Source organism: Nilaparvata lugens, chromosome 1 (genome assembly GCF_014356525.2).
Source record: "Nilaparvata lugens isolate BPH chromosome 1, ASM1435652v1, whole genome shotgun sequence".
In the NCBI taxonomy this organism is placed as follows: Eukaryota; Metazoa; Arthropoda; class Insecta; order Hemiptera; family Delphacidae; genus Nilaparvata; species Nilaparvata lugens.
The window spans coordinates 77,388,000-77,399,873 of NC_052504.1; the positions used below are offsets into that span (position 1 = coordinate 77,388,000).

General features: G+C 32.1%; 1 long non-coding RNA gene across 1 annotated transcript; it reads right to left on the reverse strand.

Moving 5' to 3' along the window:
• Window positions 1–5,142: 5,142 nt before the first annotated feature.
• Window positions 5,143–11,521, reverse strand: LOC120355449. Its single transcript, XR_005573520.1, has 3 exons — window positions 11,216–11,521; window positions 10,321–10,392; window positions 5,143–5,674 (listed from the first exon to the last, which is right to left on the reverse strand). It is a non-coding gene; the product is annotated as an uncharacterized LOC120355449 (long non-coding RNA).
• Window positions 11,522–11,874: the final 353 nt, after the last annotated feature.

Consider the following 11,874-nt stretch of genomic DNA (forward strand, 5'->3'; position numbering starts at 1 on the left):
ACTGGCTGTGGTTAATCAGCTGTATTCTGCCTGTAATGAAAATATTTTGTGCAGTATTCTATTTCAAAAAAATCTGGTGTGGTACACTCACACAACTTTCCTTGCCCATTGAACTGCAAAAGCCTCATTCTTTAACGAGAATAATTTAGGGAAATAACATAATGACAATAATTGGCGGCTACATATATTATTTAAAACTACGATAACACTATTGTATATTATATTGTTTTAAAAATACAATTTCTTTGTATAAATATTGTAAAATTTGCTGTTTTTTTTTAATCCTATATAGAACACTGTTCTACAAAATATCTCGACTATTTATGTTGTGTTCTGAATAAACTGCTCTACCTACCTACCTATATACATGCACGAGAAGGAGGTAGGTAACAAAGTCCATTTCTCATGGATTGGATTGACCCCCTGTTAGTTTCCCAGGAAGGAGACTCATGCCAGTTGATAGATCTGATAAATAACTATACAGAGTGAGTATTTGAAAAAAATCGGTCAAGTCATTTATGTGGAAATCGTGATAGAAATTTAACAAAATCAATTTTTCTCAAGAATATTACGGAGCTCCTGCAATTTTCCCAGAAATGAGACTTATGTCAGTTGATAGGGTTTATAAATAGCTTATCCAGGGTATGAATTTGAAGAAAATCGTTAGAGCCGTTTTCAAGAAAACCGTGAAAAACATGGTCTTTTTAGTAATTTGAATTTCTTGTTGTCGGATCCTCATGGTATAAGGACCTTCAGTTTAAAATTTCAAGTCAATCGGTTAATTAGGAATAGAGTTATCGTGTTCACAGACATACATACACATAGACTAACACCCAAAAATCATGTTTTTGGACTCAGAGGACCTTGAAAGGTATAAGAAACTTGAAATCACTGTACTGGTACCTTAATTTTTTTGGAAAGCAATACTTTCCTTACCTATGGTAATAGGGCAAGGAAAGTAAAAACTGTGTAGCGCACTCACACAACTTTCCTTGCCGTTATGAATATTTCCATTATAATTCAAAATCAATCAACTGACAATATCAATTCTATCTCTTCCAGTGAATGATCAACCAATAAGCTACCTACCTAGAATACATTCTAGGTTGGTACATTAGAATCAACAGTTAGTTGCCTCTCTCATTAAGTTTCAATTTGAATAATTACATTTTCTCGAATTTTGAGCTTATTTTCAATATTAGGTGAAAATGTTACTGGACATTAATTGTAGAGATTTCCATGCTCAATCTTTTCCACTTGAATTTTTTCGTTAAAATTGTATCTGGAACCTGTTAATTGGAAATCGAAAATCAAACTTTGCATAGATGGGGCGAAGCTCCTGAAATTTTTACAGATATAGGACTTGTGGCAGTTGATAGACCTTATATCAATGACTATTTTACGTATAATGATCAAAATCTTTGGAGCCGTTTTTGAGAAATTCGCAAAAACCCTGTTTTTGACATAATTTTCGTCATTTTAGCCAAGCAATACTTATACCTATATGGTAATAGGGTAAGGAAAGTAAAAATAAAAATATTTTGAGTGCGTTTGGTCAGTGCCACTTTAAACTTAATTTCATTTAAAGTGTGTTAAATCCATTATCGGGGGACCGAGCTTCGCTCTGGAGTACATAAGCATATCAAATTGATAATGAAAGAGAAAATTATGGTCTTCTTAAAATGTATGAATTTAGGGCTACTTATTTTTATTCATAAAATAGAATTACAGTACCCGTTTTTTGATATTGATAAAATAATAGATTGAAAATGCAAATTATAACAACTAGTTTCAGTGATCCACACATCGTCGATGCAATTGGTAAACCTGCGAAACTGCAAAATCCTGTTTTTTCAGGAGAGCAAAAAGTAACTTCAGATCTGCCTATAAAATCGAGTTTTCTCCCATGAAAACTAATTTTATAGTAACTTGTTATAAATTTACATAATTTATTGAGGGTGAACTCAGAATTTGTTAATTAGTTTTTTTATAGTTAAAAAGCAGATTCGTCTCTTTACCATGGTCAGATTTTCGTAAAACAACAAAACATTTTTGCGAATGTGATAAGGAAGTGAATAAAACAAATCATTTTCTTGTTGGTTTCAATCATTTAATCAACTTATACAATGGTTTAGAACGTAATGTTATAATTACAATACAGAAAAGAAGAAATTTCGTTTGTTTATAGGTCTGAATATCAATTTTCACTTTCTGACTCTTCAAAATCAGGTTCGGGGAGGGGGGGCATCTCGAACTGAATTGGAGTTTGGCAAATTATTATAGTAAGCGTGGTATGCTTTAGAAATAACAACATTTTTACATAGCATTTGTAGATCATTAATTTTCGCTGCAGAAACTTTCAGCTTTGATGGGTACATTCTCATGAGCTCTTCAGTAGAAGGGCGGCCTCTTTTTTTTCGTAGAAAATTTTTACTGAAGTTCTCTTCATATTCAGTTTTCGTATACACAACGTCTGGCTCTTCCCTTCTACCACACAATATCTCGGAATTTGATGCTGCTTCCTTTCACTGATTTAATTTTGTAGTTCATTTTATTGAAATTCAAATAATCATCATGGAGCAAAGTTGTCACTTGGATTGGAACATGCTGTTCTAATTAATTAATCAACTGATGAATCTGAAGCTGGTGAACTGCTTATCTACTGTCTGTGAAAGTAATAGATAATATTTCAATTAAAATGTACAAGTTTATTGATGATATTTATATATTGAAATACATATTGGAATATTACATTATATCCAGACTCAGCCCTTTCCACACATTGAAACTATTTTAAAATTACTCAACTCTTTTGAAAAATACAAGGATGGAAAAATCCCAATTAATTAAGTCATTCATTAATAATTGTAAAGGAATTATTTCACTATGAAGATACCTACTAGATACATTCACCACTGAAAACCCCACATTATGCTCCTTATTCAATCTAGTTCAAGGCAGATTCCCACTCAACCAAACCGTGATACTGGAAATAATCATAGACTATTCTTTTATGAATTTATTACAGATTATAATTTTATAATTCATTCCCATCCAAATTATATCATATTGCCACTTACAAAAGTATTGTAAAATCAGAGATAATGACATAGGCTAAAAATATTATGATGCTTACCTTTTTCAAAGTCTTTTCTTTTATCATTCAGAACCATGTTTACAATTTGCTCCGCACGACTCCCCATTTCCCCTCAAAGTTGAATAAAAAATGAAATGAATAACTCAATTTGATGCTTTGTAAAAATAATTATTCAAATTGAAAATTAGATAATCAAATAAATATCGGGGCACCGAGCTTCGCTCGTTATTTATTTATGACTTCTGATAAACCGAACACAATTCTTAAAATGATTGGGGAAGTGCTAACCTAACAGGCACAGCCCAAAACTGTTTCTTTCCCGAATTTGATTTATACACTATAAATAGTCCAGAAAGTAGGTTATGTTCCATACACTTGAATTCAGGTTCAATTTTCTGTTCAAACATTTGAAAACAAGAAAAATATTAATTGATATGACTATATACAAACCAAATTGAATAACAAAATAACACTCATTAATCACTTGAAATTGTCAAATAATGGTAAACTTGCGAAAATGCAAAATCCTGTTTTTCAGGAGAGCAAAAGTAACTTCAGATCTGCCTATAAAATCGAGTTTTCTCCCATGAAAACTAATTTTATAGTAATGTGTTAGTAATTCTCATAATTTATTGAGGGTGAACTCGGAATTTGTTAATTCGTTTTTACTTTCCTTGCCCTATTACCATAGGTAAGGAAAGTATTGCTTTCCAAAAAAAATTAAGGTACCCCAATTTCATGTTTTCTATACGTTTCAAGGTCCCTTGAGTCCAAAAACAAGATTTTTGGGTGTTGGTCTGTGTGTGTGTATGTGTGTGTATGTGTGTGTGTGTGTGTATGTGTGTATGTCTGTGAACACGATAACTCCATTCCTAATTAACAGATTGACTTGAAATTTTAAACTTAAGGTCCTTATACCATGAGGATCCGACAATAAGAAATTCAATAAAATTCAATTCAAGATGGCGGAGAAAATGGCGGATAATTACTAAAAAACCATGTTTTTCACGTTTTTCTCGAAAACGGCTCTAACGATTTTTTTCAAATTTATACCATGGATAGCTATTTATGAGCCCTATCAACTGGCATGGGTCTCATTTCTGGGAAAATTTCAGGAGCTCCGTAATATTCTTGAGAAAAATGGCGGATAATGACTAGAAATCCATGTTTTTCACGGTTTTCTCGAAAACGACTCTAACTATTTTATTCAAATTCATACCATAGATAGATATTCATAAGCACTATCAACTGGCATGAGTCTCATTTGTGAGAAAATTCCATGAGCTCCGTAATATTCTTGAGAAAAATGGCGGATAATTACTAAAAAACCATGTTTTTCACGGTTTTCTCGAAAACGGCTCTAACAATTGTCTTCAAATTTATACCATGGATAGCTATCCATAAGCCCTATAAAATGACATGAGTTTTTTCTGGGAGAATTCCATGAGCACCATAATATTCTTGAGAAAAATGGCGGATAATTGCTAAAAAAACATGTTTTTCACGATTTTCTCAAAAATAACTTGACCGATTTTTTTTCAAATTCATACCCTGTATAGTTATTTATCAGCTCTATCAACTGGCATAAGTCTCCTTCCTGGGAAACCAATGGGGGGTCCACCCCATCCTTGGGAAATTGACTTAGTAACCTCCTTCTCGTGCATGAGGTAGGTAGGTAACGCAGTTCATAAAAAGAACACATAGTCGAGATATTTCATCTGTAGAACAGCTGTTCTAACGGCTTTAAAAAAATGACGACTAAAAAAATCATCGAATTTCACAATTCACACAAAGAAAAAGTACTCTGAAAACAATTATATATACACATATACAGAAGTCTAATCATAGTTTCAAATATGAGCAAGGAAAGTTGTGTGAGTGTTCCACACCAGATTTTTTAGTTAAGAAGCAGATTCGTCTCTTTACCATGGTCAGATTTTCGTAAAACAACAAAACATTTTTGCGAATGTGATAAGGAAGTGATAAAACAAATCATTTTCTTGTTGGTTTCAATCATTATTTAATCAACTTATACAATGGTTTAGAACGTAATGTTATAATTACAATAGAGAAAAGAAGAAATTTCGTTTGTTTATAGGTCTGAATATCAATTTTCACTTTCTGACTCTTCAAAATCAGGTTCGGGGAGGGGAGGGCATCTCGAACTGAATTGGAGTTTGGCAAATTATTATAGTAAGCGTGGTATGCTTTAGAAATAACAAGATTTTTACATAGCATTTGTAGATCATTAATTTTCGCTGCAGAAACTTTCAGCTTTGATGGGTACATTCTCATGAGCTCTTCAGTAGAAGGGCGGCCTCTTTTTTTTCGTAGAAAATTTTTACTGAAGTTCTCTTCATATTCAGTTTTCGTATACACAACGTCTGGCTCTTCCCTTCTACCACACAATATCTCGGAATTTGATGCTGCTTCCTTTCACTGATTTAATTTTGTAGTTCATTTTATTGAAATTCAAATAATCATCATGGAGCAAAGTTGTCACTTGGATTGGAACATGCTGTTCTAATTAATTAATCAACTGATGAATCTGAAGCTGGTGAACTGCTTATCTACTGTCTGTGAAAGTAATAGATAATATTTCAATTAAAATTTACTAGTTTATTGATGATATTTATATATTGAAATACATATTGGAATATTACATTATATCCAGACTCAGCCCTTCCCACACATTGAAACTATTTTAAAATTACTCAACTCTTTTGAAAAATACAAAAGGATGGAAAAATCCCAATTAATTAAGTCATTCATTAATATTGTAAAAAAATCATTTATAAGAATAATGTCTTACAAAACTTGATATGATACTTTGCACCAATTTTCAAAGAGCTCAAAATACTGTCAATCAGGAACTTATATATTTATAAAACCCTAAAGATATTTTTTGATAGAAGTGGCGAAATTCAGTTGATTTATATGCGCAGGGTTGGTAGGAATCAACAAAATATGCAAGTTCGTAAGCCCAACCTACAAAAAAAATCTTCACTTTCCTAGCACGAAATTTTTCAATAGACTCCCTGTTGATATAAAAAGGTGTAGGCAGAAGACATCCTTCTGCAGATTATTGCATTTGAGTTTGTAATGTTATTATGTAAAGTGTAATTTTGTTAATATTTTTATGATGATCAACTGATACTGAAGTTCTCTTTGCATTAATGAGCCTGTGAAAGTCAGAGTGGTGGAAGTCAATTTTTTTTTATTTTCGAGTCAAGTCCAGTTATGGGTTCTAGAACTATTAATCTATTACTAGAAGAGTGGTGTAAGTCATATGGTTCAAGGAACTGTCCAGAGAGAGAGAGAGAGAGTGAGTCATATTCATCATAGTGTTCAGAGTGGTGCATGTGATTAACACACCTACAAAAATGTTAAATTGATCATTTTTTTGGTCAAATCAATATAGTCATTAGTGAGAACAATACATGCCTGTGGCCCTGAAAACATTAAATTCATCACCTTCTCACTTGGGAATTGAGTGAATAGCTTCTACTAAAACCTTTAATTTCTCAGAAGAAGGTTGATATGACTTACACCACTCTGATTTTCACAGGCTCGTTTGTTCTAATGCATTTTCAATAGGTACTCATATCTTAAGAATTATTGAGATGTCAATATCTTACAAAATTTAAACTAGAACCAAAATGTTGTGGAATTTTTCCATATTAGCCTATAAGGTGAAATAAAAAAGTGAAAAGATGTGTCAGTTCCACATGTAATATTTGACAACATGCGGAACTATTTTCACATTTTAATAATGGTACCGTATATTATAATCAAATACATTTTAAACTGACAACATAGTTTTCATTTCAACTTCCTATTAATGATTTGAAATAGCTTTAGTTGAATAATTATTAAGATAAGATACAAATTCCAAAAAGATCAAATTGTTCATTAACTGCGTTACGATTTTTGTAACTTTATAATTAGCAAAAATTGAAAATTTTTCTCTGAGAATTCAATGCATAAAGTAGGCTATTAAGCTGCGTTTACACTAAAGTTGTCAGCAAAATGTTTAGAAATAGTTTTCTTTCAAAAAGTTGTCAATTTGTTTGTAAAACACAACTTACTGTTCCCAAATGAAGGTAAAGCAACAAATATTGTCAATTTTTTGCCGAGAGCCTATATAGTCGGTGTGGACTTGTATAGGGGGAGAATTTGACTTCGGATTATTGTTAGGGGGTCTTTAGTGTATATGAAACTCGATGTCGTCACGTCCCAGGGTGGTCGACAGCTTGGGGGGAGGGGGGTAAGTTGTAAAAAACGCGCGTTTATAAAATCGCCTGTCCTGCAGTTACTATTCATAGTACAGCTTTTAATTTTTCTCAATATTATGTACACATAACTGGCTTTCAATGTGGTCCTATACATTTTTGCGATAAACCGCATAGTTTTTCCGTAAAAAAATAAAATATCTCGAAAAATGTATTTTTTTATTATGGACTTTTTGTTATTTCTCGAATATTCAAGTAATTAGCCGACTTAGAGGAAAAGGCTCCCAATAAACGTTGTAGGCCGTTTCTTGCTGAATCCAATGATATATATAGTTTGGGGGTTACGATCATAGATGCGGCGGTGGGAGGGGGATAAGTAGCACTGTTACGCTGCGGCGCGGTCCTCCCCCATGATTAATGCGCGTAATGGCCTGTCTATCGCATCGCTCCTACTAGTCTATGCATTCAAATTATGTATTTCAGGAACGCTATCTTATGTATTTTCGGTCGCTGAACACGATTTTTCAACTCTCAAGCCTTAATAATTGATAATTCTCATCATAATATACTAATTATGGTCAAAATTACAAACTTCATCTCATTATCATTATTTATGATTACATTGTAATGATAAACCATCCTGTTAGGAATCCTAATGTGTTTCTCAGTCGATAAAAAACTGATATTCCATTAAGAGAGAATAATTATTCGATTTAGTTCAATGATCACTTTGGAATTGCGAAAGTCAAGTAATGGAGTAAGTTAAACAAATAATATAGGCTACCCCATATAGAGCACCGTGTAACAGGAGTAAAATATTTTCTTAATATAAATTTACAGTTGAAGCACAAATAATGCCAATTACTCCCATGTGATATGACTAAATATTTGATTACAAAGGAAATACAACTCTAAAGCTGCGTTTACACCAAAGTTATTAAGGAGATGTTAATATAACTTAATCTTTATAGATTCTATTAGATTGAACATAACTTATCATACATATGATGGACATATGTGTTTGCCAAGTTCCGTTCAATCTAATAGAATCTATAAAGATTAAGTTATTAACATTTTGTTAATAACTTTGGTGTAAACGCAGCTTTATCAACTGATTTCTGTAACTTATATCTACGAATAGATACTTTTCATCTGGCTGAGTTTGACTGATTGTCTTGGGGTGGTACTTGAATGAAAGTGGAATGAGAGATATCTTTGTTGAATTTGAAATATTTGGAGAGAATACTGTTGGAAATCTATTGAGGGGAGATCAGTATAATTAAGGTGTGAGAGCAAGCAATCAATTCAATGAAACAACTACAAGGACTCATGAACGGTTCAAATATGAGAGATTGTCAAAGTATATTTGAAAGAAGTCAGGAGCTATTTGTGGAGTTTTTTAGAATCAAAATCAATGACTACTTGAAATTTATGACTGATTATTGTAACATAGTTTAAATTATCTTAAATTGTATTCATGCTCATAAGGAAGGACTCTGGTATTGCACATAGAAACTGTACGAGAAAAGATCCCATACTTTTTTCATTCAATCACACAAACTATGTTATAAAGTCTGTGTTATATCTAGAAAATATAAAAAATACCCTTAGAAGTAGAAAATAATTTCCAATAAGGAAACATTAATCTATACAGTCAATACATTGACTCTCTGTCAAATGAAACCTTGAAAATTTAATAAATGTGACAACCGATCATGCTTTGGAGCAAACCCTCATTCGATCATCCAAAACTGAGTGATTGGAATAGCTAGTTCTTCAAAGGCTTTCCTAAAATGGCTGCTACTATATAAATAAATCTTCCATCAAAGATATTCTGTTCAAGTATGTTGACATCATTATGGATATCACTGGAGATTGTGAAGAAAGTCATCTAATGAAGTAAAACAAGAATAATGAGAGATGAGAATGATTTCCAGAAGCATAATCTTCTCAAGAGAACATAACATTTTTCTTCAAGACTCTGATGGACAACAGAATCTGCATAATGTTATCAATGGTCTGGAAGCAAGTGAAGAAGTGTGTGATTCTCTTTTGAACGTATAGAAAGAAATAGTTATTCGGTCTCCAACGATTTTTATCTGAACATAGTTGTGGCAAATTGTAAAAGTGTATTCTCACCTATAAAAAGAAACAGAGTTCTTTCATTCTCCACGATGCAATCAAACAAAAATCCTAGTCTTAGTTAATTCTAGAACAAAAAGATCTGATCTCTGTATTTTTACTAGGTAGCTGTTTAAAGATAATTCAGCATTGAAGTTTTAGTGCAGCATGCATTTCTACAATAACCGCAATCTCTGTCAACATCTGATGGATATTTGAAAAAAAACTCTTAATCTCACTTGGCCCATGAAATTGTAAGTGAAACTAGTTGTGGATTTGACTAAATCCCTAAATATCGTTGACAAATTCGCATAATGATGACATGGCTCTCCTGAATTCAACTCCTACTTCACTTTTCAAAACTTCAATACGCTGCAAGATTATGGAAACTTTGTGATGAGAAGAGTTATGAAAATTCTCAATAAAGATGGAGTGATACAGGTGGACATAGCTTTTCATGTCTATGGTCTAAAATCAAACAAAGGTAGTGAACATATTAGAAGCAGCAGAGTAAAAGAATCACTCCAATAATATGCTCTCCAAACCATCGAGACTTGATTTCTAAATCTGTGGCAGAGATTTATTAATGTGACATGCAAGAATCTATAAAGGAATAATCCATACGTTAGCTACGTGCAGGAATACATAAATTCATTCATTTGTGGATAAAATTACAAATCATATAAATATGTTTGGGAAAGAATAACAGGCATGGCCCAAAACTATTCGAATCCCAAATTTTGATACTGAATAACTTGTTACCATTTCAAAACAGTCTGAACGGGAATACCATAATGGATGAATCAATCAAAAGTTAGTGAAATATCATTATAATAATACTGTTAGAAATAAAAATATTATGATGCTTACCTTTTTCAAAGTCTTTTCTTTTATCATTCAGAACCATGTTTACAATTTGCTCCGCACGACTCCCCATTTCCCCTCAAAGTTGAATAAAAAATGAAATGAATAACTCAATTTGATGCTTTGTAAAAATAATTATTCAAATTGAAAATTAGATAATCAAATAAATATCGGGGCACCGAGCTTCGCTCGTTATTTATTTATTGACTTCTGATAAACCGAACACAATTCTTTAAAATGATTGGGGAAGTGCTAACCTAACAGGCACAGCCCAAAACTGTTTCTTTCCCGAATTTTGATTTATACACTATAAATAGTCCAGAAAGTAGGTTATGTTCCATACACTTGAATTCAGGTTCAATTTTCTGTTCAAACATTTGAAAACAAGAAAATTATAATTTATATTACCTATATACAAACCAAATTGAATAACAAAATAACACTCATTTATCACTTGAAATTGTCAAATAATGATAAACTTTGAAAATTATGATATACTCCAGTTTCGGAGGATTATCATGACGTCATGTCAACAAATCTGATTATTTTGATCAAATCGATTAAATTGTCTAGCTAGATAAAATTTCTCGCTGATTATGATTACACAGCTGGAAATAATTCTGTCTCTTTCCCACACAGGCACACGCATTATGTGTTATCGAGAGACGACGAAATTATCATCTGTTCTCCAAGGATGAATTATCCTTTTAATGTCTTTCAGCGAGTTTTCCAAAGAATGAGACCTAGTGCAATCGAATCTTATTATCATAAACCTACTATGTTCCAAATTTCGTGAAAATCGTTAGAGCCGTTTTCGAGATCCGTAAAACATAAAATAACCAGATATATAAATACAGAAATTGCTCGCTTAATATAATAGGATATACTCATTGCTTCTAACCTCGAAAATGGATAAACGTAATCCCGTGTAATCCACGTGGACTCCCACATGGCAATTGGCACAGTGTTGAAGAATGAAATTAATTCAAATTTATCATTCATAGAAATGTTTTTAAGATTAGGATTGATTCAAGTGTAAGTTATAGGCCATTAAAACGAATATTTTCAATATTATCATGCAATTCAAATTTACAAATAAGTATTTTATTCCATTTTGCACCACAGTGGACTAGCGAATGTGCGCTTTCGCGAGTATACTACAGTAACTTGGTGAGAAAGTGACTGCAGTAAACTAACGAAACTTATCATTCGCAACTTTACTGGAGTAAAGAAATCAAGAAAGCATTAGTTTCGCTAGTTTACTTTGCAAATTGTACAGTAATTGGAAAAGATACAGATTCACGAGTTTGCCATGGTAAATTAGATACTTGAAGCAGATGATTTGACCAAAAAACTCATTTTTGCAAAATTGTTAGTTTCGCAAGTTTACCATTGCATCGACGACATCTTCAGGTTTAAAAAATCTTTTTTATAATTTGAATGAATTATAAAAAAATTCATTTTATTTATTTTTTAAAAACCTGATGATGGTGTGGATCACTAAAATTCTATTATTTTATTAATTTCAAAAAAGGGTACCGTACTATAATTCTATTTTAT